The following is a 27,609-nucleotide window of genomic DNA, read 5'->3' as shown; positions in this document are numbered from 1 at the left end:
ACATCTGGCAGTTGCTGCTGGCTGTCACCTCCTCTTGCCTGGGGTGATGGGGATGATGGAACGTATGTCTTCACACACTGGCCTGGGTGAATTCACGTGATGGTGGATGCAGAGATTAGGAGCAGTTAAGAGAGGACAAGCACCATTCTGCTAGTACTTTTCAAGTCTCTGAGTCACATTTACCATTGGTCCCATTGGCCAAAGCAGGTCACATGGTCTAGCCCAGAATCTGTGTGGGAGGGACTTCCCAAAGGCAGGTGTACAGGGAGATGTGAAGAAATTGGGACCATCACCACATCAGTCTATCACCTGGGACAAATATGTCATATACCAGACTTGTTTTCTTGAGGGAAAGACACTAAAAATCAGGCTATAATGAAGGGATTGGCAAACTGTGGCTTGCAGGCTAAATCCTGCCTGCTGCCTGTTTATATAAAGTTGTTTTCTTTTTAAACACAGACATGACTATTTATTTATGTTATCTGTGAATGTTTTCATGCCACAGTTGCAGTTGAGTGGATGCATCTGAGACAGTATGGCCTGTGAAACCTAAAATGTTTATGACCCGGCCCTTTACAGAAAAATATTTGCTGACCGGGATAGGCAGTTGCCTCCATGGCAAATTCTAGCTCAATTACCAGATAACCTTTCTGGAATTTGTTTTGTTTTGTTATTTCTGGCCTTCAAGGATTTCCTTTTACCTTTCTGCCAGCTCTGGTCACATTTAAAACACATTATTTTTCTCTTAAATTTTTTTTTTCATTTTAAATATAAAAATGGTATATATTTAAGGTGTACAGCATGATACTTTGATATACATAGTGAAACGATTACTAATAGTCAAGCTAATTAACATACCCATCTCCTCATGTACTTTTTTTGTGTGGTGAGAGCACCTTTGATCTACTCTCTTAGCAAATTCCAAGTATACAATACAGTATTATTACGTACAGTCACCATGCTGTACCTTGTATCTCTACAGCTAATTCATCTTACATAAATAAACGTTTGTACCCTTTGACCAACATCTCCCCATTTCCCTGGGAACCACCATTCTACTCTCTGCTTCTGTGAGTTCAATTTTTTTAGACTCCACTTATAAGTGAGACCGTGCAGTATTTTTTTTCTGTGTCTAGTTTATTTCACTTAGCATAGCGTCCTACAGGCTCACTCATGTTGTTGCAAATGGCAGGATTTCCTTCATTTTTTTAGGCTGAATAGTGTTCCATTGTGTATGTGCCACGTCTTCTTTATCCCATCATTGATGGACATTTAGGTTGTTTCATACCTTGGCTATTGTGAATAATGCTGCAGTGCACATGGGAGCACAGATGTCTCTTTAAGATACGGATTTCACTTCCTTTGTGTGTATACCCAGAAGAGAGGTTGCTGGATCGTATGATGGTTCTGTTTTGAATTTCTTCAGGCACATCCATACTGTAAAACACATTTTTTTAAAAAAATTTTATTTATTTATTTATTTTTGGCTGCGTTGGGTCTTCGTTTCTGTGCGAGGGCTTTCTCTAGTTGCGGCAAGCAGGGGCCACTCTTCATCGTGGTGCGCGGGCCTCTCTTGTTGCAGAGCACAGGCTCCAGACGCGCAGGCTCAGTAATTGTGGCTCACGGGCCCAGTTGCTCCGCGGCATGTGGGATCTTCCCAGACCAGGGCTCGAACCCGTGTCCCCTGCATTAGCAGGCAGATTCTAAACCACTGCGCCACCAGGGAAGCCCAAAACACATTTTTTAAAAGAATATTTTATTTACTATCTTAAGAGTTCTTAATAGGAGAGTTTATCTAATATACAGTCCACCACATTGACAGAAATGGGATTTTTGAAAAATATGTAAATAGTTTTATCGTTTAAAAATAAAGGTTTGCATTGGTGTTATTTGTGGAGGGCCCTCTCAGCTCTTTGAGGGCACTGCGAATGTAGGCGGGGGGGGAATTGGAGTTTGGGAGTTTGTTCGATAATGAGCATGTCGATTTGTTTGCTACAATATGAATTCTGATTTTGAAATGAAATTTGAACTGTGCAACAATGAAAATATCATGAAAATATACATATTCTTCTTTTTCTTGCTTCTGGAGAAGAAATGAAATATTCTGATCGGTGTTGAGAATGTGGAATATCGAACAAATACGTTAATGGTTAATCCATTTTTTTCCTCTGCTTCTGTTTCAAAATTAAACAAATGCTTATGCAGAACTATAAATAGAGAGATTCAGATGAACCCTGGAGATTACCCAGGTGTATCCTCTTAAGTCTTAGGAATGGAAATGAATAGATTCCTTCCTGTAATTGCAGACATGACTTAATAGCCTAAGAGAAAAAGTTGCTAAGAAAACCTCCAGATATCTACTGCTTATACTGTTACTGTCTACCAGCAAAATGTTAATCATCAATTAGAATATCGTGGTTGCTGGTTTGCTCAGACTCTCTCCAATTCAGTTCTTCACCGTAACAAGAACAACATGATAATTGGCCTTTGTGGAACTCCTACTATGTGCCAGACACTGTAACAAGCACTTTTTGCATCTTTGCTTTTTTCCATCTAATCTTTCAAACAGCCCCATGAAGGGCCTCAGTTTCTGCTTTTTTACAGGGGGAGTGTTGAGGCTCAGAGAGAATAAGTAACTTACCCAAGGTCATATCTCCCGATCTCATTAGCTCTCAGCTCAAAACTTATGCCATTGACTGTGGTGTAAGTCACCCAGCTGTCATCACGGCCCAGCCATTCTCCATCCACCTATTTATGCTTCCCTCCTCCACACATTCTCTTTCATGTATACTTTTGAATCTATCGGTATGCTTTTTAATGATTACTGTAAGGAAAATACCAAGCAGTTTTTTTGGGTCTTTCTGATGTTTACAAGGAAAAAGGAAAAAACCCTTTTAAGATACAGTTCATGCAGACATCTGGTGCGTTAGAGGCCTGTAGCAACAGTGAAGTACAGAAACCACGGAGGTTGGTAAAGAACTCTCTATTTGATGTGAACACTACCTGCTAAGTTAGCGGTGGCATCCGGAAGCATGGTTGTCATGGAAACTTGTTCCTGATTGGAAAAAGATAGTTATAGGGTCTTATCCAGACTCAGAAGGAGAGATGATTTCTTTCCCCAGGCTTTTTTTTTTGTTCTGATCATGAAAGGGAAAAACAAAAAGGCAGAGAGAAGCTGTGATAGAAAGATCTCTCTAGCACAGAAGTGGTGGAGCCTTCAGATCCCTGGGAATAGCGGGGAAGGAGAACAAACAAGGTCCCCAGCTAATTAAAGATTTTTGACCATGGAGAGAGATGGGGGAGACAGAAAGCAGGTTATACTGGCTAGGCCTCCCTACTGGGGCCTCGGGTGCTCAAAGCCTTGTTGAACAAGTCAGCCCTGGAGGGGTCTGCCTTGCAAGAAAGAAAAACCCAGGCTCTGCTAAGATGTATAATCGTTGCTGAGGTTTCATGTGAGAGAAATACTAGTCTATGCTCCAGTATTTGCATTAATTTCCAAATTGCTTACTCTTGTGTTTGCAATTAAGCTTATAAAACTTTGGTCCCAACCAGGAGTCTTTTGTAAAGGTATTCCTTTCTTCCTTCCTTCTTGCCTTCCTTCAAGAAAAGAAGCCCAAGGACCTGGATTGTGTGGCAACTGCCTTCTCTCACGGAGCAGGACGCCTGAGCCTGAGGTGCCATTGGGTTTTTGGGGGGCACGTGCCAGAATTATAGGGCTAGCACTCAGGAAGGGGTTCTCAAAACCCACTGGGCTAGCTTTACCACTCCCTTCTACCCTGACCGATCATCTGGGAGATGCTTCCAGAGTCAGACTTGTGTCAGAGCTTCCACAAGTATTGTCTTGGTGAACAGATTGGTGATCACAAGCCATGGAACCAGAACCATTGGCTGAAGTTGGTCATGCCTGCTTGCTAGTGGGTATGCATGTGAATGTGAAAGCAGGTGTGTGTCCAGACAGGCTGCATATTAATGTCTGAATGGTGTTTCTGTGTGGCTACAGATGGGCCAGCGATTGGAGTTGTGCTTAGGCACGTGGAAAAGACACATGACTTCTAGTAACAGCCAGGAGAGGAGGTGGCCCCCACGGTGACATTTATTAACGGCTCACCAAGGGGTCTGTTACATGCTGGGTGATCTGTGTGAGTCTAGAGCCTAACACATGTAGAAGACCCATGGGGAAAACAGTTCCTCAAGCATTTGCAAAGTTGCCTTTTGGGAATGAAGTATAAAATAAGCCTGTAATGCATCAGAGCCAAGATAGGCAATCACTTAGAAGAGAGCTTGGCTTCTGGGTCTTTGGGACCTCAGAGTAACCTGACGGAATGCCCTGACGTATGTGAAAGGAAAAGAAGAGAACCTTAGCAGGGAGGCTGGTCAGCCAGGTCCGCCAGGCCGGCCTGGGAAAGGGGAGGTCCTGCTGGCCCCCCACGGGTTGCTCTGTAAGGTTTGGCTGCTGGACAGACTCCCAGAGCCTGACACCATGACACTTTTAAGTTCTATCACTAACTCGTCTTGTTCTGATACACACTCTGTAGAAACTTCTCATCTTTTGTCCTCCTGTGGAGGTTATTTACAGGAAGAGAATGCAAGGAGACCAGGTCAGCCAGACAGTTCTACTTCTCGTTTCAAATTCAATGAAATGCTATTCTGAGATGTATATCTCAGTCTATTGTGAGTTTAGTCTACACAGGTCATTCTCTCCATATTCAGTTAACCTTGGGTTACATTCAGTGTAGAAATGGAACTTGACCTTCAGAGCTGGGAGTCAGAAGCCTGACTGCCATGATTTTCCAAAGGCTGTGATTGCCTCCTTGCATTTCCCTAGAGTCTCCGCGTCCCTCACATGTCCATCCTTTCATTTAAACCTGTTTTAAAAGTGACCACCCTCCTATAATAGGCACTTAAACTTCCTTTCCTCAGATTCATCAATTAGTGCTGGAGCCCCAGACTGAGAAACTTGCATCTCTCAGGTATTTTAGGCCTGAATTCTGAGTCCTCTGAGAGCTGCCCACCACCAGCTCCTGCACCAAGAACCCAGTCTCAGCTTGCATGCAGGGTCGCGCTGCTCACAGCCACTGTTCGGCTGTTTCTCGTTGTGCCTCAGATCTGTCTCTAATACACGGGCTGAGAAGTAATTTAAGTCTTAGTGGCCATCATTCTGTTCCTGAAATGATTTCCAAGGATTCATTCATTCACATGGTATTCCTTAACAGCTCAGTGTATATGCCTGGCACTGGAGAACCCATAAAAACCTGGAAGGGAACAGCCAGGAAGAGCCTAAATTTCGTGTAGGCTTTCCTGATGAATTAAATTCACCATTGATTGGGAATGTACTGCATGCAAGACATTGTACTAGGTTCTTCATATCGTTGTATGTGATAGCAAGTTGAAAAATGCTAGTACCTGTCTTCCAGAATTCTTTCTCTATAGTTAAATGAAAGCTTGATCTTTCACATTTAAAGAGTTGTGCTGACCCTGGCTTTAGATACATACACACACACACACACACACACACACACACACACTCACACACTCACACAAACCACACATTTGTTATGCAAACCAACTGATTAACTGGCATGCTGTTGCTCTCCTACGTTCATTTTAGAAGTAATTGAGCTATTCAGTTTCTTGAATACCCTGATAGAGAATTATTCTTACATTTTATAATAACGACTACACAGATGAAAATATGAAAAGACATTCTGCAATGGATAAGCATTCTGGGTTAATTTCAGTGCATTAGCCTAATACACAAATAACCCCATTTCTGGCAAGAAAACCCAGGATGTTCATTCACTGGGTAATATCTTTTCGTATTTTGCTTACAGATGTTCAGAACAATTCCATGTTTATCAGTCTATTCAAAAGCTTTTAGAAATCTGCACAGCCAAGTGGCACCAAAACCAGAAGCATGAAAGGGACTGTACAACTTTCTCTCATAAGAGAGATTTATACAGTCACCATGGAAAATCTTGAGGCCCAGACGCTTTTCTTTATCAACAGAATACTCTGGTGGATTTTCATGCAACGTGTTCGGTAGAAGTCTCGAGCAGGAGCCAGGGCCTGGGAGGAGCAGAGGGTGGGAGGCTCCTGTCACCTTCCGGTGGTGTCCATGCCAAGGCTGTACCACTCTTTGGACTCAGCTGCCTCTCTTGTAAAATGGGGGCAGTGCTGCTTTATGAAGCCCATAGGTTTGTGGTCAGGTTCTTATTTGAAAATAAAATTATTTCATATTGGGAGTAGGAAATCCAGGACATAAGCTTTCTATCACTCTAGCTCTTGTGTATATTAAAGATAGAAGTGATGGGTCAGGAAGCATCGCTTGGCAGGGGCCTGGGCTCAGCCCACAGAATGTGCACGTGGCGCAGCAAGCAGAAGCCGTTTTCTTCTTTTCCTCTTCTGTGTTCTCAGTAGGTCATATCCACCCCCCTCTCCAAATGCAAATCCTTATTTCCTCGATGCTTCAGAGCTCTAACAAAGCATTGAATAATTTCCCCACTAATATAAAAAAAACTCAATATACTTTTTTAGTTTGACAATTTCTGAAGTGTTTGGGTGGATGTGCATGTCTATGTATCTTGCTTGAGATTAATGACCCCATTCTTTTTCAAAGTAGTGATGAGTTCTGTTATTAGCAGATTTTACCAAGCAATGTAAAACTCTTTCTAAATTCCTTGCAGACTACATTAAATCTCTCTTTAGTGCATAGTAAGTCTTATTGTACTCTTTTCAATGTCAGTCAAGGTAAATTACTAAGTTATTGACATATCCCTGAAAATGCCAGAATTCTGGTGTTCAGTTCTTGCTATAAGCAATTTGATCACTTTTTGCTCCTCTTATATTAGACATAAAATTAACCTTGAACTTGTAGCAGGCAGGGTGAAAATGCTTACCTCTCTCAAACCACCAGGCAGAAAGCAAGCCCGGAGGTCAGGGGTCCTGTGACTCCTAGTTATAACCTGGGTTCTAGGATCAAGTACAACTTCTCCACGCATCATGCCCTTTTAAGTGAGGATGGCGATCAAGAATTCAGAGTGGAGGTGGCTGTTGAGTTTGAATTAAGATTTTGAGAGATCAATTATCATTTCAGTTAGGCTGGAATTTTTTTTTTTAATTGAGTACTGGGGTTTTAAAATAGTTCTTCTGTCCGCTGGATGCTCTCAGTGCTGTGTGCTGTAGCCGGGAGCCGAGCTCAGGGTGTGACAGCAGAGCGTGCTGGAGCCTCTCTTGTTAACCAATGTGCTGGCATCTCTCGTTTCTCCTGACCTCGGAACCAGAAAGGAAGTCATTCGACCAGCAGGTGTTGTTGCCTTGCCCTCTTTCAGAGCTTCTGCAGGTCTGGTTTCCAGCCTGGGCTGCGGGCCGTGGGGCCTGCAGAGTTGGGAACAGTCTGCAAATTGATTTGTCCACCAGGCAGGTCCTGAAGGTCTGAGAAACCATCTCGCTCACAGCTACTTCGGATTTTCAGTCTGTAAGGGAGATGACATTGTGCAAATGAAAGACACATTCATGCAGTCTTACTGAACTCAGAGCAGCTTTTGGTCTTCACCAGTATGCCCTTCATCCCTGGATTCTAGAACCCCAGAACGCCTGTACTTGTGCAGAGGCCTGACAAAATCACGTGATCTCTCGTGCTCACACAGCCGTTGAACCACCATGCTGATGGGTTGTCCAAAGTTCCCAAAGCTGAAACAAAATAGACATGTGTGCCCTTTGCTAGAGATATTTTGAGTTTGCTACAATAATTCAATACAGCATTAGACATCACAGAGGAGGAAGAAGATATTTCTATAGCTTCAAAGGGCTGACAGCTGGCAAACACCAAAACATGAGGCAGCACAAGACCTCCCTCCTCAGGTGGTGAAGGAAGCATTCATGCCTTTCCTTCCCTGTCGGGTTTAGCAGCCAAAGACTCCAGTATGTCAGTGTCTGTTGTTTGTCATTTAAGAGAAGAGGTGGCAAATGAATTTTGATTCTTTGTGGAGTCTCTGAAGATATTGCACGTTTAGTATATTCTTCATATGTCCTTGATGTTTTCATTTTCTCTAGGTTGTTTAGCTGTTCCATCACCTCTCTCCTTGAGCAACTTAATTCACTGCTGGGAACAGGTGTAGTGGTCAAAGATCAACAGACTTGACAGACTCTAAGAAGTTAAATGTGTCAATATTTCAGCATATCTGATGGTAAAATTCGAATAGTCCAATTAAATGAAAAGGAACAATAATAAAAACATTCTTTATACTCATCCAGTGCTAGAAATAAGTTGTTCTTTCATTGTTTCGGGATTATATTCTCAAGGATTTAGGAGGGAGGTGAAGAGGACTTTGCTATAGCAAGCAGTTCTTAAAACATAACTGCAAAAGCAATTGATGAATGTGCCTACACTGTTATTTTCAAATCGCATATAATGGAGCCATAATATAGTATGAGAAAAAAACCTTATAGGGGGTTGAGCATCTCTAGGAATTTTATGTGACACTTTGGGTCTTAATTACTTCATAATGACTGGCAATTTTTAAAGCCTGAGAATTAGTTTTCGTTCTTTCTTTTTCCTTTACTCCTTTCTTTCTTTCTTTCTCTTTCTTTCTTGTCTAAGTTACATTAAAAATAAATATCTGGGTCAATTGCTGTCCCATCTGCCAAGTTGAAACTGCAAGGGACTCGTATGAAAACACAGTCACCCATCATGTGAGCGAATCACCCAGTAGGAACGGAGCAGCTTCGGAAGAGGTCACTGCTGTGTGCCAGGCCTGCCTCAGATTTGCTGGGGCCTCATCAGCATGAGAATCAGTCACAGGCCACTGAGTCCTCTCAGCTGTGGGCCAGGCTTTGCTTAATAAATCCTGGGCTCTGATGCGTGGAATTGCAGGGTCTGTCGGGGGCGCCGAGGGACAGAGCTGACCTCAGCCTCTTCAGACTTTGCACATGGGAGCCAGTGCCCCGTCTCTGGGGCAGAAGCTTTCTGAGGAGGATGCCTGCCCACAACAGGGTCGGGCCCTCTTACTTGTAGCTGTCTCCTTCCTCTTCTTCTTGTCATATTCTCTCCCCACTTCTCCGTCCCTTCCCTGTGTTTCTTCTTCTTTCCTGTGGTTAAGGATACATTGCTTTTCTACTCCAGTACTATTATAATTACAGTAGTCCTAGAAAATCACAAGAACTGGTGACTTACATGTTGCCCATCTTAGGTTTAGAACAGTTTATAACACAAAACTCTCAACAGATATTATTATAATAGTAGCTTATGTTAATTGCTAGTTTATAAAATCTACAAAACATTTCCAGAGGCTGAGCTTTGTCACAGGCCTGTGAAATAGGGCAGCGTTGTTGCCTCCACTTACAAGGGTGCCTCTGGAGCAGAAAGTTACTTGGAGTGTCACCCACTAGTTAGAGGTCCCAGCCGTCTCTTCTGATGGCATTTCTTTTGAAGAAAACAGAGTTTGTATTTCAGACTGTGTCCTTCTAAGCTTTTTCTTTAAGCGTTTCCAATAACTGCATTTTCACATGCCTTTCTTGAGCATTTTAGGATACTTCAAAAGATATTAAATTAAGCAATGAAGTTCTTGTAGGAATAAACTAGATTTTAGAGAATGGTTTATTAAAAAATGTCTGGTGGTCTGAAACTATTTAGATGAACTTGACCTATAGAAACATGGATAACACGGATTTCTTTTTCTTTTCATTGGATGTATCTTAGAGGTCATCTGTTTCAGTAAGTCTTGAAACTTTTGGTAAGCATTAGAATGTTTTCATCAGATAAAGATTTTGCACAGAAGTCTATTATTAAAACACAGTGTCCAAGGTACTCTGATTAGTAGAGGGGGCTCCCCCTACACTGTCCTTGTTCTTCAGGCCAAGGAGGTGCTTCCTTGGGGCTAAGTCTAGAAAGCAGTTGAGGACCAGGGACAACTTCACCCTGGGCTGAAACATACATTGAAAAGGAGAAGACCACCTGACCACATTACGCACTAAAGGAGAAGACCTCCCGACCACATTATGCACTAAAGGAGAAGACCTCCCGACCACATTACGCACTAGGGAGAAGACCTCCCGACCACATCACACACTAGGAAGAAGACCTCCCGACCACATCACGCACTAAAGGAGAAGACCTCCCGACCACATCACGCACTAAAGGAGAAGACCTCCCGACCACATCACGCACTAAAGGAGAAGACCTCCCGACCACATTACGCACTAGGGAGAAGACCTCCCGACCACATCACACACTAGGGAGAAGACCTCCCGACCACATTACACACTAAAGGAGAAGACCTCCCGACCACACTACACACTTAAGGAGAAGACCTTCCCAACTGCTTCATACACTAAAGGAGAAGACCTCCCGACCATGTCATACACTTAAGGAGAAGACCTCCCGACCACGTCATACACTTAAGGAGAAGACCTCCGGACCACGTCATACACTAAAGGAGAAGACCTCCCGACCACACTACACACTTAAGGAGAAGACCTCCCGACCACGTCATACACTTAAGGAGAAGACCTCCGGACCACGTCATACACTAAAGGAGAAGACCTCCCAACCACACTACACACTTAAGGAGAAGACCTCCCGACCACGTCATACACTTAAGGAGAAGACCTCCCGACCACGTCATACACTAAAGGAGAACACCTCCCGACCACGTCATACACTTAAGGAGAACACCTCCCGACCACGTCATACACTAAAGGAGAAGACCTCCCGACCACGTCATACACTTAAGGAGAACACCTCCCGACCACGTCATACACTAAAGGAGAACACCTCCCGACCACACTACACACTTAAGGAGAAGATCTCCTGACCACGTCATACACTAAAGGAGAGCTCCCCTCTCTGACCACATTCCACACTTGTGCCTGCTTTAAGGCTGCATACTGGAAGTTACAATGTCCCCAGGATTATCAGGGAGACCATCCAGAGATAAAGTGCTGAAAGGCATGAGAATGGGGCCTTTTATTCTCTACCTTCTCAGAGATACACCCAGGTGCCAAGATGTACCCAGGAGCCCTAAGCATAAGCGTTTTTGTGTGAGTCCTGGGTCTCCCATCAGAGGCCCAGAGCCTCCAGTTTCTCCTAATCACTTGTCTCTGTCCATTTTGTTTCAGCTCTGTGCCTTGAGCATATTTATTTTAAAGCCCTCCCTCCCCTCCTCCTTTCTGGAGGTAAGGAACTGTTGGCTACTGTCATACCCAGGCCCTGTCCCTGAACCTGCCTTGCTGCTGAAGGGTGGGTTGACAAAAAGTCATAGGTGCCTGAACTTGCGTATCTTTGTGCAGAAGAAAAAAAATCTGTCACCTTGTTTAAGGCCTGTTGAGTTGTGTTTGGTAGTTTGAAAATGCTCCAGGGAAAACCATCTGTCCACCTTGGAGAGTCAGCTTACATAATGGCTAAGCCGCATACTGGGGGTGCAGGTGGGGTCGGCATGGGAAGAAGCTATCTGTTTTTGGCTCTCCAATAACATTTTTTAATTAATAAACTTTATGTTTAGAGGAGTTTTAGGTTCGCAGCAAAATTAAGAGGAAGGTACAGAGATTTCCCATATACCCTCTGCCCCCGTCCCATGGTCTCCCCTACTATTACCATCCCCACCAGATGGTACATTTGTTACAGTTGATGACCCTACATTGACACATCAGTATCACCCAGACTCCATAGTTTGCATTACGGTTCACTCTTGGTGTTGTTCATTTTATGAGTTTGGACAAATGTACGGTGACACATATCACACATAGTATATCTTATCTTCCATTCTCTGACTTTGCCTTTGCAGACTGTGACTGCTACTGTCCTGGGTTTTTCTCTTTGGGTTTGTAGCTTTGCTCTGCTCCCTGGTGTTCCTGATGTTGGCGCTTTAGGCTCTGCCTGCCTCACTCATGGTTCCGCTTTGTTATACTCAGGTAACCTCAACACAGAAATTCCAGAAAGGGGTCCTGGACCTGTTTCCCTGAGATGCTGTAAGATACAGAAGTTCCAGAAAAGAAAAATATAACCTCGTTATTTCCGTTTGTTTCCAAATTTGGATTGGAGACAAACACTGCCCAGACAAAGTGGACACGATAACTGTAAGATCTGTCAGAATAAATGGCAAGGAAATGGGAGAAATCAGCGACTGTGTGTAGGCGAGTCACTGATGAATGAGGCTCACTCTGTAACTTGGACCAGTTGCAGCAGAATGAAAGCTCCGCTTCTAAGTGAAGAATCACACATGACAAACAAGCAAAAACTACTGAGTGCCACCGTGCCTGGGCCAGTTGTACGGGGCACAGAATTCTGGTTAGTGATGAAAGTGGAGTGAAAAAGCTGCATGTAGCCCAAGATCCATGGAATAGAGAACCAGCAATGTTTCCTTTGCTCCTTAGGGCGGAGGAGGGGAGAGGGAGAACACCTCACAGCGCTAGCTGCACAAGCACGTACGTGAGACAGCTCCTATGTCGACAGGCACAGATGTGCTGGTCACGTAGCCTGAACTTAGGGCAACAGATGGACGATTCATTGCATGAATTGGATAGCCAGGGACCTCAGTGCCTGCTGGGAAACCCAAGGACGCATCAGCTTGACCTAATGACACCACACTTGGGCAGAGGTAGAACCAGGGTGCCCACCGTTTAAAAGGGAAGTGAGTAGCCATTTGCACTGGTGGGGAGAAGAACAAATGAAATTCAGTAGGAATAAAGGAAATCCCATCATCAGTGTGTATGTTTATAAAGCGTTTTTTGTACGAGGACTTATTGTCTTTCATTTGTCTTTGCAAGACCTGACCTTTTCATGTCAGTTCCGAATGTTGTAATCATATGACATTCAGAGCCCTGGAAGGGGAAATAATATTTGGGTATTTGATATATATGCAAACTATATTTGAAATAAATTTTCTTAACACTGAATTTTTACTCTAAGCACAAAGTGAAAAATAACTTTCTTGAAAAGAATTACAGAATGTGGTTCGGTTTTCAAAATACAGTATAAGATGTAGAAAAGATGAAGCCTTCATTTAAAAACCAAATAGTATTGAACTAAAACAAAAAATAATTCTGTGTGACTCCTTTTATGTCACTTTAATTGTGTACACAGTAGCTGTAGTCAGCTCTGATGGTACTAACCTTTTCATTTGATGATAAAATGAATGAATTGGCACATTTTTAAGCTGCTACACACTCAGCACTTTTATATACATTTAGTAGGTGTGCACACTCATGTTAGGGTCTCCGCTGAAGGCATTTAAAAACTCATCACCTACTCTGCGAAGGTCCCTGTGCCAGATACAGTGGGAGGCAGGAGAGATTAGTTGTTGTTTTCATGAAGGTGCACATACATTGTAATAGGGAAGACCCTTTGTATTCTGTTACAAGGTAATCACTAAAGAGATGTTGCCTATAAGCTTAAATTATACATAATGGCCCATGTCTGGGAACCCTGCCTCCCAGGTAATGAGCATTCAGCTAAAATACCTGTGTTTAGCTCCCAGGAAACCTCCTGAGCAGGCCCACCTGTGAAGGACTGCAGGGAGGAGGAAATGAACACATCCCCTCCGGAGGCTGATGGGAACCAGGAAGTGTTTGACTTTATTCCCTCTGATTTTAGTAGAAAAGAAACCTGCATTCAGGCAAGATGTTTCTTTGGGACCTGAGTCCACCATCTTCTTGGTCTGCTGGCTTTCCGAATAGAGTCCTGTTCCTCTCTATTGACCTGTCGTGCAGCAAGCAGTATGAGCTTGGACTCGGTAACACCATTACTTTTTTAGAAAACAGACTTCAAACTTAGGGATAACTTCAAAGTTTTGACTAAAGAGCTACTCTTCTAGAAGCCAATCCTCTATTAAAATTCACCCTCAAACTATATCTATACCTAGAGTATACTGTTTGCCCTCAGACTATACCTGTGTCATTAAGTCTCTGCTAAACTGGGCTTCCCTCATGTCCAGTAGCTTATGAGAACTCCAGCTGTTAGCCTGTGGCAGCTCACCTTGTGTAATAGTATGCCACTTCCTTAATTGTCCAAAAAATCTTATCGTAGAATGAAACTATTATCAATTATATGCACCTAGTTTAAAATAATTGTAAGATATATTTGATTCTAAGGGTTTTTTTTCCCCCAGAAACTCAGCATTGAATCTTTTTCAAAGTTTTCCATTCTGCAACGTTTCCAGATACATTTTAACTTGTTTGTTGGAACTCTGGCTGTCTGGGCTAGAGCCGGAGTTGCCAGGCAAAGCTGCTGCAGGTTGGGCCCAGGTGGGTGCAGCAGGGAGCTGGCTGTCGGGCTGGGCCTGAGCTGCTTGGACAAGCAGGAGTGAACAGGTGGGTAGGCCTAAGGGCATGGCTGGACTGCTCAGGGTGAAGAGGGAGAAGGGCAGGTGGGGTGAAGGATACCTTCTCGAATACATGGTTACTGAGCTTAGATGACTGATCAGTGAGAAACCTTTAGCCTCGATGGATGGGCCAGGGGTACAATCTTGTATATCAAGTCCAAGGAAATAAAATAACCTGGAATAAAGTCAGAGGCCAAAGGAGAGCATCCTAGGAAGTCAGTTAAATGGATAGATAGGCCGGTGTGTTGAAGAGATTGAAGCGAGAGCCAAACAGGGGAAGTAGGGGTCAAGTCGGCCCTCAGAGGGAGAGAAAGCTTTAAACCCATCTCTGAGTGTGTGCTGCCACTGAGCCGGTGTGAGGGGTGCGTGGGTGAGTCAGGGCGGCTGCTAGGATTAGGTCATGACAAACTGAGGGTTTTGCCTTTGATTCAGGAAAACAAGAGATGGAGTGCCATTGCTCACTTTTCACCTGTGGCTGATTTGATGCCGAGTCTGAATATCCTGCTGGTGTTTACCCAGTTAAGTCCTGCATGTAGGAGAGGCCAGTCTATACTCCAGAATCAGACCTGAGCTCAGGTGCCAAGTGGCTGGCTGGCGGACACTTGGCCAAACACAAGGTGGTGGGGAGAGAAGAGAGAGACAAAGGGTACAGGCTGGTCTGGAGCAGCCACATGGAGTCAAGGTCGATTCTTGACTCCGGGAAGATCACGGTGCACACTGGATGGTGATTTGGACAGAACAGGGGCATCACTGGGGTCTTCTAGGCAGGCATCAGCTCAGGGCCCTTCCTCTCAGCCAGGTCTGTAGGCTCACTGAAAGGTCCCGAGGTCGTCACGAACTGTGATGACTGCTGGAACGAGTGACCCATGGCTCAACCAAATTGGCAGAGCTGGAAGGGCCTTTGGAATCATCTCTTTTTACACAGTGGGAAGTAGAAACTCCAGAAGGTTAATGACTTAACCACTGTCAGACAGCTGGCCTGCTGGCCTATAGCAGGGACTTGGTCAGGACCCTGGTCATTTTTTTTTTTTTTTTAATATACTAAATTTTTAGAAACAGTTCTATTGTGATATAATTGACATATGGTAGACTATACATATTTAAAGTATACATTTTGATAAGTTTTAACATTTGTAGACACTGTAAAACCAACTCCACAATCAATATTGAACATATCCATCACCCTCAAAGTTTTCTCATGCACCTTTGTAATTCCTCTTTCCTGCCTTCCTTATCCCCCCTTGCCCCCTGCCACCAGCACCCTAACCCCCATGCCCAGGCAACCTCTGATCTGCTTCCTCAAATTTCTAGATAAATTTGCATTTTGTAGAATTTTATATGGAATCAGACACATATGATTATCATACTTGTCTGGCTTCCTTTATTCAACACAGTCGTTTTGAGATTCGGTGGTTTTTGTATTTATCAAGGGTTTGTTCCTTTGCATTGCTGAATAGTATTCCATTGTGTAGATATACCATCAGTTCACCTGTTGGTTAATATTTGGATTGTTTTCAGTTTGGCTATTACAGATAACACTGCCATAAACATTCATGTCTAAGTCTTTGTGTGGACATATACCCTTATTTCTTTTGGATAAATACCTAGAAATGGAATGACTCAGTCACATGGTAGGTATATGTTTAACTTTTTAAAACATTGCCAAGCTGTTTTCCAAAGTGGTTGTACCATTTTACATTCCTTCTGGTTATGTGTGAGAGTTCCAGTTCCTCCACATTTTCACCAACACTTCGTATGGTCAGTCTTTTCAATTTGAGTCATTCTAATAGATGTGCATTGATACAGCTTTGTGCTTTTCACATGCATTTCTCTAATGACTAAATGATATTGAGTATTTTTTAAGGTTCTTGCCATCTGTATATCTTTCATAAAATTGTCTATTCAAATCTTTCATACATTTTTATTGGATTATTTTCTAATTTTAGAGTTTTGAGAGTTCTTTATATATTATGTTTACAGGTCCTTTATCAGATATATGATTTGTGGATGTTTTCTCTGAGTCTGTGGCTTGTCTTTGCATTCTTTTAACAGTATCTTTTGAAGAGTAGAAGTTTTCAGTTTTGATGAGAGCCAATTTATCAATTTATTATTTTGTGGATCGTCCTCTTAGATATGACATCATATCTAAGAAATCTTTGCCTAATCCACATTCACAAAGATTTTCCTATATTTTTTTCTAAAAGTTGTATAGTTTGACATGTACATTTAGGTCTGTTATCCATTTAGAATTAATTTTTGTTTATGGTGCAAGAACCCCACAGTCTTGACATATGTGCAATATAGTAAAAGGCATGTGGTCTCTTTATCCACACATGGTTATAGGAATCTTCTACCAACACCATCATGTTTAAATGCAAAGGTTAACCATACATTAAACATGTACGACACTCAAAAAACACCCCACTAAAATACATTGCCCAGTTTTCATAATACATTTAATGAAAGAATAATAAGGTCATTAAGGGCAATCAGTGTTTTGTTATATTCTTGATTATATTCTTGATTATATATATTTCTTGATATGAACATAGTTGGGGTAAGAAGTAAGCTTCTTCCCTTTTAATGGGGACCAACATAGTCCTGGACTCAAGTTTAAAACCTTGACAGCAGCAATGATTACCCATTGTTCACCCACCACCCCCTCCTGTTGTGGTGATTATGGCACTTTAGAATTCCTGGAGAGGATGCAGTGCTTAATCACGTAATTATGTCCCAAACAACGTGGGCACTCTCTCTGCCATTCATAGGAACAGTGCAAAGAGAAGTTTGTTTGGATTCTTATTGTGAAGACCCAGCGGGAGGAGAGGCCGCAGTGGCTGAAGAGAGCAGCTCATAGACAGGGAAAGAGTTGATTTGGAGACTAAATAGGGCCATGTAAGGATATTGGGGGTTTTGTCTGTGCTTGTCAGGTACTTATGAGAGGAGGAGGAGTTTTTAGCACCATTCCATCAACCTTAGTATATAAGTGTATGACTCAGGTTCCACGACACAGGATTGGAGCCGGTCATTTCATCTCTGGGGATTCTTTATGGGCCCTAGTGTTCTGCCTTCCACTGTGCTCCTGACCCCAGGGATGTACTTTCTTTCTGAAAAGCAGTAGAGGCATACAGAAAGGGGCATTGGAATAGAAGTCAGCAGATGGAGGCGTTTGTGTTCTGACAGTCCCTTACATCTACTGGGGGACCAGGAGTAAGGCGTTTAGCGTCTCCTAACACCAATTTCCTTATCTGCCAAACAAGGAGAAGAGTACCTTTTAGTGGCCTCATGGGCACGCTGGGAGAATGTGCTCTCTATGTGTACAGCATTACTGTTAGTGGATGGGCCATGCACTCTTTCATCCTTTCATACAGAAAAAAATTACTTGCACATTTTTTTTCTGGAGGCACCATGAGAACTGGCCTTCCCTCCTCCAGGAACCTTCCCTCACCCCAAGCCCAGGCCCCGAGGCTAGATCAGCTCTCCCTCCATGTCCCCGTCCCCCTTAGCATATTTCCCTCGTTGCACTTAACCTATCACAATGACCGTTTTTCTCCATGCCTGGAGCAGGAGTTTCTTTAAGGGCCAAGACCTCTAATTTATCTTTATAACCCTAGTGCCATTTAATAAATGTTTGTTGAATAAGCAACTAAATGGGTAAATCTGAAGATGAGCAGGACATTCCTGTGTTAAAGGAGTTCATCTTGGATGAATGGAGGAGATGGACGTGTATATGAGTACTTGCCTTCCACTGTTCCAACTACAACAAGCAATTCATTTATTCATTTTTAAACCAAATGGGACCACTTCATTCTCATCTAACAGAATAGCTTCTATTGGCACTCTAGACATTCGGGGGGAGAGTATGTGACTGACAGATGTTTTCTAGAAAGAGTAGAAGAGACAAGGGGAGACACTATTCTTTCATTCCAGTCGTCACTCGTCTGTAATATTTCATGTCTGTGGCATCTCCCCCTCCACTCCCTAGATTAGGTTGCCCCACGCCCACGCCCACGCCGCCCCCCCCCCCGCACTGTACATTCTCACAACACCATCCTTCTCTTTTCTGACAAATTATTTGTTTACTATGTACCTCGGCAGCTGTCTTATTCACTACCCTAGCCTCATCATCTAGAGCAGTGCCCAGCAAATAGTAAGATCTCTGCAAATTGCTGTTGAATAATTAAATACATGTGCAAACAAGTTCTGCACCGTAAAGAATTTAAAAAAACAACCCTGACCTCAAACATTTTAAGGCCATGAGTTGTTCTTTCAGCATCATGGGCTTTCAGTATGGCTCTGTGACCCAGTATCCTTCTGAGCAAGACTACGGGCTGATCTTCTCAACAGGTTACACTAAGCCATTCAGTGGATCTCCAGATACCTCGCTGAGCTGACCTAGTGCATAGAATTATTTCATGTTGTCCTCCTGGAATCCAAGTACAGCTTAGCTTCTTTTCGTTATCACACAACTTTATAACAGAAACCTTTTCCCACCTCTTGGGACCCTTATCTTTAGCTTTCTGGAAAAGATGCAGCTTGGAATGCAATGGCACAGGCAGAGAAGGCAAACCCCACACGCATTTGCAGGTGCTCTGTGTTTCCTCGCATGGTCATTTGTCTTCAGGTTTGAATGTTTCTCCATCGCCTTTATTGGCAGCTGAAAATAGAGTTCTTGCCAGTGTAGATGCATTGTTACCACAAAATGCAATTTGCTGCCACACGTTGTGTTCAGATAATGGGAAAGAGTAGAATTCATCTAAACAATTGTGCTCAAAGCAGTGATACCACAGAGTGAGCCATGCTTGGTTTTTCTGAATCATTTATATGGTTTCATTGTAAGATATCCCTTTGTCAACTATTTTTCAGTGGGAAAATAAAGGCTCAAAGGAATTTCTTTTCTTAAAGAAACAGAACTTAGAGCAGAATCAGAAATATGTCATGTTATATAACCATTTATGAAAAAAGAAACATGTTACCAATGATGACAAGATCACTTTTGTCAAGTTGGAACAGCATTGTTAATTCTTTGAGTTTTCTGGATGCATCAGGCATAGACTTGTGTGGACCACGGGGAAGTGTTACCTGTGGGGAAGCAGGGATACAGTGACAGAAGCATGGAATTTGGAGGCAGAAGACTAGGCTATCAGCTTTGTTGCTCCCACTTGGTCTTTATGCGATCGTGGAAAAATTATCCTCTCACCTACCTTGTGGGTTTGTTATGAGTGTCAAAGAAGATAATGCAGATGTGTAGAGTATTGTTTGAACAGTGAAGGAAAGAAATTTTTTCATTCCTGTAGAAGTAATACATTCTTGTGTGAACTGGAAAACTTGACATTCAAGTTTCACATTGGAGGTTTGGTCTTTCTTTAATTAGATATTATTAGATGGGAATATATGTATATATGTACCTGATTCACTTTGTTATAAAGCAGAAACTAACACACCATTGTAAAGCAATTATACTCCAATAAAGATGTTAAAAAATTAGTTATTATCAGAAAAAATTGTTTTGTTATGTATCTATCTTTGGTAGTTTTACTTGTATAGCAGATTCTAAGTAATAAAACATCTGCCTATCAATAGCTATTTTTGCTTCAAGATAATTCACTGAGCTGCAAAATTCTATATAAAAGGCAACATGATATCCTTTGGTAGAGGGCTATGCTTCTATTTGTTTTCCATAGAAAAGACAGCAAGTATGTCTCTCTTTTTTTTTGAAGAAGAAGACACATAAAAAATAATGTATAACTTACCTGTTGCCTTATTCATGTAATGGAAACTTTAGCCCAAGTTTAATTATAAAAAAATGGTAAAGCGAATTTTGCTAATTAAAGACTGGAAGTTTGAGCGTAGCCCAAGCAGGATCCTCCTATGGATGGCTAGAGGAGGGAGGGGATGGCCCAGGGGCTAGCATAGGGTCACTCAAACCACGTCAGACCAACTTTACTTCCAAACACTTGTGAGGGACGCTGTACAGGGAATCAAGTGTCATAAGGGTGGGTGTATTGCAAATTCTCTGATTTTATGAGCATCTTTATGGAATATTGACACAATGTATGTCATTAGCTCATTCAGGTGTGACTCCATGAAGAAATTAGGAAAGGTTGATTCCATGATCTTTGGGCTTTTTCTTCGGAAGGAAAGAACTGTTCAGTTAGGCTGAAGGTATTGCAGTACGGGAATCTGTGCAGCAGAAGATGGGCATCCAAACATTATAGAAAGCCAGGCGTCTTTCCCCACCCCTTGGCTTCACCATCACTGGAACCTTGAGTTGGCAGAGATCTCATTTCATCCTTGGAAGAGGGCTTTATTTTATTTTGAACCCCCAGCTGCCTGGAGCAGTAAATAACTTAAAGCTCATTTATGAGCTCTCTCTCTCTTTTTCTATTCCATAGAAGAATAAAAGGTTTTATATAAAGAACTCAAAACTCAATAATAAGGAAACAAACAACTTTAAAAAAAGTGGGCAAAAGATTTGAATAGACATGTCACCAAAGAAGACATACAGATGGCATATAAAAACATCTAAAGATTCTCAAAATCATTAGTTTTTAGGGAAATGCAAATTAAAACCACACTGAGCTACCATTATAACCTATTAGAATGAATAAGTTAAAATACTGACAGTACCAAGTACTAGAGAGGATGCAGAGTGACTGGACCTCTCATACATTGCTGGTGGGAATGTAAATGGTACAACCACTTTGGAAAGCCATTTAGAAGTTTCTCATAAATGTACTGCTGGTTCACAATGTAAATGTAAATGTACATTATGAACCAGAAGTCTCACTCCTGAGTATTCACCCAAAAGAAATGAAAACTTATATTTATACAATAACCTATACAGGAATGTTTATAGCAGCTTTATTCATAATAGTCCCAAATGAGAAACAACTCAAATGCCCATAACAGGTGAATAGGTGAATAAATTGTGGTACATCCATTCAATGGAATACTACTCAGCAGTAAAAAGGAATAAATCACTGATACACACAACAACATGGATGCTGAGTAAAAGAAACTCAGTTATGTTCACTCAGTTATGCTGAGTGAAAGAAACCAGACAAAAAAGAGTGCACACTGTATGATTCAATTTATATAAAACTCTAGAAAATACAAACTAATCTGTTGTAACAGAAATGGTTGCATGGGGATGGGGCCAGTGAGGGGTAAGAGGGAAGAATTAGAAAGGTGAACAGGGAAACATCTGGGAGTGATGCTGAACTAAGTTCATTGTCTAGATTGTGGTGATGGTTTTAAGAGTGGATACATATGTTAACACTTCTCATGTACATTTTAAAAATGTGCAATGAACTGTATGTCAATTGTAGTGACCTGTTTCATATATTTTAATTCCCCAAAATTAAAATTAGTTTATCACCAAGTCATCTCTATAGAAGAATTTTGGCTATTAATGCAGAAATAATTGTAGAATTAGAAAGATCACCATTTTGCAATCTCTAATGAAATACAGGCCTACCTCTTTTTATTGCTCTTTACTTTATTGTGTTTCGAAGATACTGCATTTTTTTAAAACAATTTGAAGATTTGCGGCAACCCTGCGTCAAGCAAGTCTGTGGGTGACATTTTTCCAACAGCATTTACTTACTTCGTGTCTCTGTCACATTTTGGTAATTCTCACAATATTTCAAACTTTTTCATTATTATTATATTGTTATGGTGATCTATCTTTGATATTACTATTGCAGAAAGATTACAACTCGCTGAAGGCTCAGATTATGATTAGCATTTTTTAGCAATAAAGTATTTTTAAAATAAGGTGTGTACATTATTTTTTAGACATAATGCTATTGCACACTTAATAGACTATAGTATAGTGTAAATGTAACTTTCATGTGTACTGGGAAACAAAAAAATTTTTATGACTCACTTTATTGTGATATTCGCTTTATTGCATTGATCTGCAACTGAACCCGCAGTACCTCAGAGGTATACCTGTAGTTTCTTTAGGCAGTGCTCACCCTGCTGAAACCATTAGGATAAATGTTGCTGGGAACAGGTTAGATGGCTGTCGCCACCTGAATCCACTGATCAACCTTAGCATCACTAAAAATAGAACAGCCACACATCATTATACATCTCCTGTAAGATGAAATACATAGCACCGTCTTGAAGAATTCTTGCTAAAATAGTTGAATTTAAATAAAGTCAAAACCTTAGATCCAACATCCAGTTAATGGGAAATAAAGGGGATAGAGAAACACCTTGCATGACACATACCTTGAGGAAGCAGTAGGGCATATCTGGAATGTAGGATATGCTGAGGACAGCTGCCCTGGTTTCTTAAATATGCCCATAAGTTACAAAAGCATTGCCGATTACATAACATTTAAGAGACATATCAAGTAGGATGTGTGGATCATGGATGGAAATTGATTTGAAAACAAAACAACCACTTGAAAAAGACTTTTTTGGGCAGTAGTCAGGGAAATTTGAATATGGACTGGGAATTAGATGATGCTAAGGGGTGACTTAATTTTGCTAGATGAGAGTATTGCAGTTTTTGCAGGTATGAACAGAAATATCCTTGTTTTAGCAATTATATATGAAAGTATTTAGGTGTAAAATGGTGCAGGAAATTTGCTTTAACATACTACAGAGTAAAGGAAAAAGGAAGGAAGAAAAAAAGAAATTGATGAAGTAAGTATGTTAAAATGTTGGTAATTTTTGCATCCAGAGGGTAGGTGGGCAGGTTGGGTTTATTTTACTGTTATTTTTCTTTTGTGTATGTTTGAAAACTTTCATAATAAAAATTCTTTATAACTATCTTTCTAGGAATTATGAAGACTATAAAATATAAGTAAACAGACACATAATTTTAGGAATAGATTACTGTGTGTTTTACATGCAAGAAACACCTGCCCATAAATTCAATTAAAAATGGTTTTATCTCCATTAAAAATTTCAGATCTATCAACTGTCTGTTTGCATTACAAAGGGGATTGTTCCTTTATAAAATAGTTTACCATGGAATTCCACTACATGATTTAATTTCTGTGAGTCATCTTTTCTAAATCCTCACAACTTAACTATTCTCTTTCTTCAGTCTCTTCTATTTTCCAGTCAAGCATGCTGAATCCTTTCATGGCTCCAAAGCTTTATGAAAGCTTGCTTCCCCTATCTGAAATGATTTTTCTTCACTTAAAGCTTATTGTATTTATCAGGGTTCCCCAGAGAAACAGAACCAATAGGGTGGTGGTCTGTCTGTCTATCTATCTATCTATCTATCTATGTATCATCGATCTAAGGAATTTATTATAAGGCATTGGCTCATAGGATTATGATCACTAAGAAGTTCTAAGATTTTCAGTCGGCAGACTGGGTACCCAGGAGAGCTAATGGTGTGAGTTCTAGTCCAAAAGCTGGTAGACTTAAGACCCAGGAGGAATGTGTAGACATTCTTCAAGTCCCAGCTTGAAGGCAGTCAGACAGGAGGGGTTCCCTCTTACTTAATCTTTTTGTTTACTCAGGTCTTCAATTGATTGGTTGATGCTGACCCACCTTAGCGAGGGCAATCTACTTTACTCAGTCTACTGATTCACATGTTAACATCATCCCGAAACACCCTTATGGATACACCCATGTTTGAACAATTATCTGGGCACCCTGTGACCCATTCAAGTTGACACAAAATTAACTGTCACACTTATTCATGCTTTAAGACCTAGCTCAAATACAAATTCTGTAGTAAAGCCTCCACATGTCTGTTTTGTATAGACTTACAAGCCTGTATTTTACTCTAAGCTGTAAGTTCCTTAATGCAGAGGTTGTGTCTTATTTGTCTTCCAATCGCTAGAGACTAGTCTAGGACCTGGCATAGAACAGGTATCAAATAAGTGTCTGCTGAGTAAATTAATACATGAGTGATTGCATCTGCAGTAGATTTGGGAGAAACTCTACAAGTTAGAAAGTACCAAATTTTAATGTTCTAAGGTTAAATATGACTCTAGTAAGATTCATATGGGTTTTAGGATTGATATAAGTAACCATGAAGGATGATGGTCTATTCAAAAGTAGACTAAATAAAAGCAAAATAATCAGTTCATTCTTAAAAACAATTCATGTATAGGTTTGAGATTATAGATATGAACAAGTTATTTATTACTCAACAGAATCTATTTACATTTTGTTTTAGTCTAAGTTTTAGTGAATTATTTTATCAAATTTTATATGAACTCCCAACAAACAAAAGTCCAGGACCTGAAGGCTTCACAGGCAAATTCTATCAAACATTTAGAGAAGAGCTAACACCCATCTTTCTGAAACTGTTCCAAAAAATTACAGAGGAAGGAATACTCCCAAACTCATTCTATGAGGCCACCATCACCCTGATACCAAAACCAGACAAAGATACCACAAAAAAAGAAAATTACAGACCAATATCACTGATGAACAAAATCAGTGCAAAAATCCTCAACAAAATACTAGCAATCCGAATCCAACAATACATTAAAAGGATAGTACACCAGGATCAAGTGGGATTTATCGCAGGGATGCAAGGATTTTTCGGTATCTGCAAATCAGTGTGATACACCACATCAACATATTGCAGAAAAAAAACCATATGATCATCCCAATAGATGCAGAAAAGCTTTTGACAAAATTCAGCACCCATTTATGATAAAAACTCTCCAGAAAGTGGGCATAGAGAGGACATACCTCAACATAATAAAGCCCATATATGACAAACCAGCAGCTAACATCATACTCAATGGTGAAAAGCTGAAAGCATTTCCTCTAAGATCAGGAACAAGACAAGCATGTCCACTCTTGCCACTTTTATTCAACATAGTTTTGGAAGTCCTAGCTACAGGAATCAGAGAAGAAAAAAAATAAATAAAAGGAATCCAAATTGGAAAAGAAGAAGCTAAACTGTCACTGTTTGCAGATGACATGATACTATACATAGAAGATCCTAAAGATGCTACCAGAAAACTGCTAGAGCTCATCAATGAACTTGGTAAAGTCTCAGGTTACAAAATTAATACACAGAAATCTGTTGCATTTCTATACACCACCACCAAAAGATCAGAAAGAGAAATTCAAGGAACAATCCCATTTACCATCACATCAAAAAGAATAAAATACCTAGGAATAAGGAGACAAGAAACCTGTACTCCAAAAACTATAAGATGCTGATGAAAGAAATTGAAGACGACACTAACAGATGGAAAGATATACCATGTTTGTGGACTGGAAGAATCAATATTGTCAAAATGACTATATTACCCAAGGGAATCTACAGAGTCAGTGCAATCCCTATCAAATTACCAGTGGCATTGTTCACAGAACTAGAACAAAAAATCTTAAAATTTGTGTGGAGACACAAATGACCCCGAATAGCCAAAGCAATCTTGAGAAAGAAAAACGGAGCTGGAGGAATCAGGCTCCCTGATTTCAGACTGTACTACAAAGCTGTAGTCATTGGGACGTCCCTGGTGGTGCAGTGGTTAAGAATCTGCCTGCCAATGCAGGGGACACGGGTTCGAGCTCTGGTCTGGGAAGATCCTACATGCCGCAGAGCAACTAAGCCCATGTGCCACAACTACTGAGCCCGTGTGCCGCAACTACTGAAGCCCGCGCGCCTCAACTACTGAAGCCCGCGCACCTAGAGCCTGTGCTCCGCAACAAGAGAAGCCACCGTGATGAGAAGCCCTCACAGTGCAACAAAGGGTAGCCCCCGCTCGCAGCAACTAGAGAAAGCCCACGTGCAGCAATGAAGACCCGACGCAGCCAAAAATAAATTTTAAAATTAAAAAATAAATAAATAATTTAAAAAAAAACTATAGTCATCAAAACAATATGGTACTGGCCTCAAAAATAGAAATGTAGCTCAATGGAACAGGATACCAAGCCCAGAAATAAACCCACACACCTACGGCCAATTAATTTACGACAAAGGAGGCAAGACCACACAATGGTGGAAAGACAGTTTCTTTAACAAATGGTGCTGGGAAAACTGAGCAGCTACATGTAAAAAAATGAAATTAGATCATTGTTTAACACCATACACAATAATAAGCTCAAAATGGATTAAAGACCTAAATATGAGACTGGATACTATAAAACTCCTAGAGGAAAACATAGGCAGAACACTCTCTGACATAAATCGCAGCAATAATCTTTTTTGATCCATCTCCCAGAATAATGGAAATAAAAACAAAAATAAACAAATGGGACCTAATTAAACTCAAAAGTTTTTGCACAGCAAAGGAAACCATAAACAAAACAAAAAGACATCCCACAGATTGGGAGAAAATATTTGCAAATGATGTGACCGATGAGGGATTAGTCTCCAAAATTTACAAACAGCTCATGAGGCTTAATATCATCAAAACAAACAACCCAATCAAAAAATGGGCAGAAGACCTAAATAGACACTTCTCCAAAGAAGACATACAGATGGCCAAGAAGCACATGAAAAGCTGCTCAACATCACTAATTATTAGAGAAATGCAAATCAAAACTACAATGAGATATCACCTCACACCAGTCAAAACAGCTATCAAAAAATCCACAAACAATAAATGCTGGAGAGGGTGTGGAGAAAAGGGAACCCTCCTACACTGTTGGTGGGAATGTAAATTGATACAGCCACTATGGAGAACAGTATGGAAGTTCCTTAAAAAATTAAAAATAGAGCTACCAGATGACCCTGCAATCCCACTCCTGGGCATATATCCAGAGAAAAACATGGTCCCAAAGGATATGTGCACCCCAGTGTTCATTACAGCACTGTTTACAGTGCTTAGCCAAGACATGGAAGCAACCTAAATGTCCATCAACAGAGGAATGGATAAAGAAGGTGTGGTATATATATATACATATATATATATATATATATATATATATATATATATATATGTGTGTGTATATATATATATATATATATACACAATGGAATACTACTCAGCCATTAAAAAGAATGAAAGAATGCCATTTGCAGCCACATGGATGGACCTAGAGTTTGTCATACTGAGTGAAGTAAGAAAGACAGGAGAAAGAGAAATACCGTGTGATATCCCTTATATGCGGAATCTGAAAAGAAATGATACAAATGAACCTATTTACAAAACAGAAACAGACTCACAGACTTAGAGAATGAACTTGTGGTTACCAGGGGGGAAGGGATAGTCAGGGAGTGTGGGATTGACATGTACACACTGCTGTATTTAAAATGGATAACCAACAAGGACCTACTCTGTAGCACAGGGAACTCTGCTCAATGTTATGTGGCAGCCTGGATGGGAGGGGAGTTTGGGGGAGAATGGGT

General features: G+C 41.0%; 1 protein-coding gene across 8 annotated transcripts in view; it reads left to right on the top strand.

Moving 5' to 3' along the window:
• Positions 1-27,609, top strand: part of MSRA (methionine sulfoxide reductase A) — a 380,733-nt gene that overhangs the window by 185,285 nt on the left and 167,839 nt on the right. The window lies entirely within an intron of this gene.

Source organism: Balaenoptera borealis, assembly GCF_965194805.1.
Source record: "Balaenoptera borealis genome assembly, chromosome: 8".
In the NCBI taxonomy this organism is placed as follows: domain Eukaryota; kingdom Metazoa; phylum Chordata; class Mammalia; order Artiodactyla; family Balaenopteridae; genus Balaenoptera; species Balaenoptera borealis.
The sequence above is the reverse complement of the archived record's forward strand: the minus strand, read 5'-3'. Positions and strand labels throughout refer to the sequence as shown.